This window comes from Lepisma saccharinum, chromosome 1 (assembly GCF_977018435.1).
Source record: "Lepisma saccharinum chromosome 1, izLepSacc3.1, whole genome shotgun sequence".
Classification (NCBI taxonomy): Eukaryota; Metazoa; Arthropoda; class Insecta; order Zygentoma; family Lepismatidae; genus Lepisma; species Lepisma saccharinum.
In genome coordinates this window covers 96,866,939-96,874,470 of record NC_139229.1, presented here as the reverse complement: position 1 = coordinate 96,874,470, position 7,532 = coordinate 96,866,939, and the positions used below count along the sequence as shown (strand labels likewise).

The 7,532-nt window shown below is 39.6% G+C and overlaps 1 pseudogene; it reads left to right on the top strand.

The window, feature by feature from the left end:
- Window positions 1-3,131: 3,131 nt before the first annotated feature.
- On the top strand, window positions 3,132-5,400 carry LOC145985183 (transitional endoplasmic reticulum ATPase pseudogene; annotated as a pseudogene).
- Window positions 5,401-7,532: the final 2,132 nt, after the last annotated feature.

The window sequence follows — 7,532 nt, the reverse complement described above, 5'->3', positions numbered from 1 at the left end:
AGTGTTTTAAATGAGTGGTTTCTTTTTAAAAAAAATCACGTGATTTAAATGTTGATTTAAATGGCAATTTAAGCCAACCAGATTTAAATCATTCAACCTTACATTCTAGTAACAGGTGTAGTAAGGAATCAAAAGAGGCATTTTGATGTGGTTTCGAGTAGACAGGTAGAAATAGCTGTAGAATATAATTTTATTGCTCAATGTAAATATTGCGCGTATTCAAAGTATTTTCCCCAAGTTTTTCATTTTTAGTGTTTTTAACATTATACAAACTGACAATTTACAAAAGCTAACGACTCCCAAAAACTCAACAAAAATTGAAAAACTTTTAAAACATTTTAAAATCGTTGAACACCTGTAGATTAAAAACCCAATTTGATTTGACCCAAATAGCTCAAATTTGTGTTATTCTCTTCTGTTATTATGAGCTTTAATTTGACATGAAACATTACTGTGGTATTTGAATTTTGTAATTTTTGAAAAACTTAATGATTTTTAAGTCAACGAATTTAGCAAATTTCTTGCACGATATTTTGAAAAAAAAATTAAAAGGAGTATTTCTTGAGATTTTGAAAAAAAAATTAAAGGGGGTTACATTTCTCAGAAAAAAAAAATTAGTAGAAAGATGGAGCGAATGAATTGGGTATATGTTGTTTATTCAGGAAATTAAAACCTGAAACCCCACTTTGGCGCGCTCTGGATATAGCAAGGGGATTAATGTGGCAACCATTCTCCCGTATGTATCATTAACAGAAATGAAAGAGATGGTCGGCCTAAAGTGACGCACCGGAACGGACGCCATGTTGGCAAAAAGCTGATTTGGACACCGGACTATTGGGAGTCACTCGAGGGGGGACGAAAAACAGAGCTTGGGGTGGGGAGGGGGGGCTGGTGAAGGGAATATGGCGTCGTCGCAGGCTATTTACTAAAGTTTTAGTCGATCTCGTGGGGGATGCAAAATGGTAGGTAATGAAAATTGCCAAACTCATCTTCCTAAATCTCACTTAATTAATTGCCTCATTTGGCGACCACTTAAGCGCAAACCGTTGGACATCACAGCAGCATTAACTGGATTGGCAAACAGTCGGAGGGGTTGGGGGGGGGGAAAGGGGGGCGGACGTTCGGAATACCCAACGTTTCCATGGCTGGACGGTGTAGCTGATGATGTGACATCACGGGGAATTCAATTTCGCGATAGTAAAAAAAAAAGATTTTTGAGAGTTTCTGATAAATGAGATGAGCCGTGTATGTATTGCTTTCCGACGACGGCCATGTTTAACTATTAACATGCCGGTTTCATGCACACAAAAGCACCGGTCGAGGCCCCTTCAACCTGTAACTAGCAGGATGCTGTGATGTCCGCAATAATCAATACCGTTTAGCGGATAGACAGGGATGAAGCAATGGGTATTACACGGGCAGAAAGGGACGGCCTAATTAATGCAGATTGGCATTTGCAAAGTCGCTGATACGAGTTGATTTTCACTTTTTGTTTTGGAGAAAAGCTCAGCGAAGCATCCTATCCTGTTTGCCATCCAGAGTATTACGCCATTTCAGTAAGGCAACCCGTCGTACTTGTGACAGAGCGCTCTCGTATGCACGTATGCTGTAGTGTTGTAAGAGGGCAGGAGGCTTCGTCGGCCGCGTTCGTGCATAGCGAGAGCTCTGGTCATCTGATTCGTGAGTACCAGTCAAAAGTGACATTTTCAATAATGACAGAAGGAGCAGGAAGGGGTTCCGTGAAAAATAGGGCGCCTTCCCCCTGTAAGTTTAGCTACCCCTCAAGGCAGTCGGTTCCCTTACTTCTATGCTGCTTACTGGCCTTGAGAATCAGTGTGCTCGCACCCCACGGAGTGCTCGTTCCCCTCCACGAGTGCAAGCACGTTACCCAAGCTTGCAACAAGGCTTTCAATACACCATGGGATCACGGAAGAACTTATTTAAGCTTAAGCTTAAACTTATACGCAACCCGGGTTGGCACAGCGCTTTACGAAGCCAGTAGTCCCAGGTTCGAATCTCTGCCTGCGCATGGGTATTCTTTGTAAGTGTCCCTTCATTAATTTCTTCATTATCATCCCTCATCTCATCTTCGCGATTAGCCAAAAGTGGCTGAAAAGCGAAGGAAATAAACCAAGTCAATATATCAATCAAACTTACACGTAACAAATTCATGGAAACATTCTATGCTGAGGAAGAGCTTAATGTTCTTCAGGTTATTTATAAAACGCAGATGAGAAGCAGGTTTCGTAAAAATCGTCCGCTGTGTACAAAAAATTGAAGTTTCTCGCAAACATGACAGCTACAATCCGCAGTTGCTTCAAACTTGGAATTGTATTTCTTGAGCTTAACACAATACTACTACAATGAGGAGGAATTTCGCCATCTAGTTTCCTCATGCCCTGCCTGTTTGCTATTTTTTTAAAAGGAGGGGGGAGGCGCTACGTGTATAATTTATGTAAAATTCCAATGCTTGAAGAGTAGTAACATAATTCTCCCATCCATGGGATGTAGACCTATTTAAAATAACGCGCTGTAAATGACTGTAATACAGCATTCAGACTTGTATTTTATCTTGTATAAAGATAGATATCGATTACAACTTGCAGTTCTGTGTACCGTAAATTTATTTTTTAAAAAATGCCATTTAAATTATATTAATTAACTGTGCCATAACCGTTAATTCGTTAAACGGTCTATATAATTTTTTACGGCGCTTGAAGGTCAGGGGAAATTGGCGGTTTTAGACAGTCATTTATCGAACGATATTTTCCAGTGATGTTATGGAAGAAGTGCAGTTTCATAAATGATGCTGAGAAATCCTAACCTGCATCTAGTTTACATGTAAAAATTCCGAAGGAAAACAACACAAAGTCCATCCTGGCCTCTTTATTTAGTGGCGTTATATGTATTCAAAGTGTTAAAGATAGAAATATATTTTTACCTGTGGACCAATAGAAAATATATGTAGATGGTGAGTCGGAAAATGTGTCACAGGAAAACAATCATCGCTTTGGTACAATTGTCTTTTGGAAGATGTGCTTTTGTTACTGATATTGTTGCTGTCAACAATGGGGTGCACTGACGTCTCAACAATCAAGTGAATTACTTGGTAACTCACAAAAAAGCAAGGACTCGAAGCGGATAGCAATGGCTTGCAATGCGGACAACGTGACCGAAAATCCAAATTCAGATATCCCAATGGCAAGGAAGATACACGTATTACCCATTGATTACCAACTTCCAGTAATCGTGAACCTCTTCTCGGATTATCTCCAGCCGTACTTCTCCGCTTTCGAGAGACCGGTGCGAGTTGGGGATGTGTTCTCAGCCGAGAAGAACGGAAGGGTAATACAATTCCAAATTGTGGCGTCGGATCCTTCACCTTGCTGCATAGTCGGACTGCAAACAATTCTGTGCACGGAGAGCGAGTGTGTTCGGAAGTTTGACGACAGCAGCTACAATGACGTGGTCGTATGTCGGGAACGGCTGCAGGAAATCATGCGCGCTGTCGAGACTAAGCTTAAAAACCCAGAGATCATCCGCGATAAAGTGAATGAAGGACGAAAAGGAATTCTCATTCACGGACCTTCAGGCACCGGGAAAACCATGATCGCGAATGTTATTTGCAAGCAACAGGGAGTGTTCGTCCGTCGCATCACGGCGCCGGAAATGATGCAAAATGTCAAAGGGGAACCTATCAGCAACCTACGAGAGGATTTCGAAATCGCCAAGAGAAATTCTCCCTCCATCATCTTAATGGACGAACTGGATGCCATCGCTTCGGACAGAAGCAGGATGAACAACATAGAAGACAAGAATATGGTAACGGAGCTGATCACGCTGATGGACGAGCTTCAGAAAGATCATCGCGTTGTTGTGATTGGGGTCACATCTAGAGTGCATGCCATCGACCCCGATCTGAGGAAATCAGGAAGGTTCGACTTGCAGTTCGAACTAACTCTCCCGGACAAGGATGGTCGGTTGGAGCTTCTCCGAAAGTTTACGGAGAAAACGAATCTTGCCACCAATGTCCGCTTGGATGAACTCGCGGAGAAGACGCGTGGTTTCAGCGGGGCCGAGCTCAACGCTCTGTGCTCTGAAGCTGGACGCAGACTCTACTACGAGAAGATCAGGGACCTAGACATAGGAGACGAGGAAGATTGCAAACGCCTGAAGAAAACATTCTTTGTCGGAATGGACCATTTCGTAAGAGCGCTGCAAGAAGTTACCCCATACCAAGTGCCAGTATATGATAGGGAAAAGCCAAATGTACGTTGGGATGAAATTGCAGGATTATCGAGTGTAAAACGAGAACTGAAGGAATTGATTGGCGATGACGACAAGTATGGTGCCTTGCTAGAGAATCGCGCTAAGGGTGTGCTCCTGTTCGGGCCATCAGGAAGCGGTAAGACCTTGCTAGCAAGAGCACTGGCTGGAGAGTGGAAAGCGAAGCTGATCACCGTGAACTCATCTGAGCTGATCCAGAGGTGCCCAGAGAGGCGCTTTGAGATAATGACGGAGATTTTCAACAGAGCTCGCGAGATGGACCGTTCGGTTGTGCTGATCGAGGAGGTAGACCTCATCGCATCCGACGACGAGAAGAATGCAGAGGTGAAGATGGTGTTCAATCATTTTCTGGCCGAAATCGATGGCGTCCAAAACACAAACAACATTCTCGTCATCGGCACGACCGACCGCCCGGACATTCTCGATCTGTCCCTTCTGCGACCTGGGAGACTGGGCGAGCTTCTCTACGTCCCGCTTCCGGACAGGGAAGCTCGAGAGTTGATCCTGTTGAAATTATTAAAGAACAAGACCAACGAATCCATCGACGTCGAGTCGCTTGCGAGCAGGACTCATGGTTTCTCGGGAGGTGATCTGAGCAAATTCTTGCAGTTGGCAGCCAGGAAGGCCTTCAACGAAGACATAGAGATGAATAACTTGCCCAAAACAAAAGAAGCTGACAACATGGATATCAAACCAGGACCTGAATCTCCTGCGAAACGAAAGCGGAAAGAAACCCAAGGATTTGCTATGCAACATTGCAACGACATTTTGAAGTACATGGAACCGTCTACCCCTCAAGCGATCGTCGAATTGTACGAACAACTCTCAACTTCCTTTCGCCAGGAAATAGGACATTTGGAAATGCAACATCCTTTGGGTCCTAGCTAAACGATTTCGCAACAATTTGATAAGCAGCCTCAAATATTTCGTTTCGTTTCACATATTTTGAATCAAGACACCCCTGTCCATTAAAGTTGAAGACAAATTTTATTGTATGTTTTATCAGCAATGTTCATTAAAAAGCAGTGGTTATGCCTTGTGGTTTACATTGTCTATATATACATGTTAGTGTACAATTGTTTCAAATTATGCAGTTTTAATAAAATTGATTCAGATTTCCATGGTCTCTGTTTTTCTGTCAAAGAAATTAAATTATTGCATATTGTTTTAAGTAATGTCACAATCAAAACTAAGAAATAACTACTTTTAAAAAGATTTCCCAGTAATACTATTAGAGGAAAAGGTCTAAATATGGGCCCCCTTTTATATGTTGTCATTTTCGGAGGGAAAAAATAATATATCAAGCACCTGCCTTTAAAATGCATATCTATGAAATATATACTTAAATGTAATAGCATGTTAAAGTATAGAAGGTCCCCATTTCTTTTTATAAAAAGCAATTTCCAAAAAAATGGTAAAATGATATATTTTAAAATTGTGGTCTAAATATGTGCTAGTAGTGGCACTATCACAAAAAGCAATTAAAATTAAAAAAAAAAGTCATTTATCGCTAAAACATTATAATATTCATATTTATGAATAATCTGTTGTTTTGAAAATCAAGCGGAATGGGAAAAATCGAAATTAAGAAAAACATCCAAATACTCGTATTTGTTGAAAATATGATCTCAACATAAGACCTCATGTCATAGCCCATATTTAGACCATCACCCTATTTTTCTTCAATTTATTTTCGCTCTCTGTGGTACATATTTCATAAACAAATCATGGCATTATAAAAGCCCACATTTGTTTTATGTACCGCTAATATCATAACCTATACAAAGCAGATGAGAATTCAGAAAACGCTGATTTAAAACATACCCGCAATAAGTTTTCGGAGGTCGCAATTCTATAACAGCGTCCAAGGCCGAAACTAACCACTTTCTCTTGCGAATTGGCGCCGCAACCTTTGTCCTTGACAGATAACCAGTTCTCATAGCCTCCGTCAGGCTGCAGCACCCGGTATCGCTGATAACTCCAAAAACACATATTTAAACCTTCGCCCATATTTAGACCTTCTCCTCTAAATATATATTAATTAGTTAAAGTATGGATATACATAATGTATAATGGCATTACATAATATATTACACATATATAAGTTAATTAATTAGATTAGCTTTATACAATTTGATGTTTTTTTTTGTTGTTGTTTTTTTTCAAGGAGGGTTCACTGACACTTATATTCAAAAGGAAACTGTTTTACATGATACTGAATCCAAAAAGACGTTACAAGTTACTTAGTGTGAAGTAAGAGCGGTTTTGTGGTGACTGCGTGTTACTGCAAGACTCTTTTCAATTATGAAAGAAAGAAATATGGCACAAAGAAAGAAAGAATGTATGAAAGAATCAAAGACTGAGAAGAATGCAAATCACAACGGCGTACACAATCACAACTTCGATTCTCGGAAATATTGTAGAAGTAATTTTAAACAAATCTTGCTTTTAACAAGTTAGAATTCCTTTTCAGAAACGAGACACATGTTATAAAAACCTGTTATATTGTTAAGACAACATCGTCCATATCTAGAAAAGATGAAATCTGATCGATCTAGCGAAAAGTGACTTACGAAACTTCATGTACTCATAGAATTAGCCTGTTTGTTTATTAAACTCAATAGGTACATAAATAATTACAGAGTTTATTGATGTTGTAATACCGATCCGTGTATTTCCTAAAAAGTGTTTGTGCTTACACACCCAGCTTGTTTTTTAGCATACCATTTCATTAACAGAAAGAATAAATTAATGTTCGAAATACATGCCTATAATGTACAATTCACAAATATGTACAATGTTTTAAACATGTTGAAAGATAAATTGAACAACTTTCTCACTGCTCGGAACAAAAAAAAAAAAAAAATGAGAAAAACTCTTCCCTTCGACTCTATGAAATTTGTTGGCTGTTTTACAGTGACACTGTATAAGCTAGAAAGGAATTTCAGCATCATACTATTTGAATGATTAAATTTGAACAACCTGCCAATAATGTCTCGTGTTACTGAATGCAGCTATGGAAGAAAATATGAGAATGTTAATGTTATTAGGTATACTAGTGTTATCGGAGAGAAACAAAGAGTAAATCAATAACTTTTGCACCCAAGAAAGAATATACGTGAATGCAGAATTTTAGGCAGATATCTATGGACGTTGTAAGTGTTGTAACGACAACCATGGTCGTATATATATACAGAAATAATGCATGAGGTTCAACGTATATGACAGATCATAAGTTCTCGAGT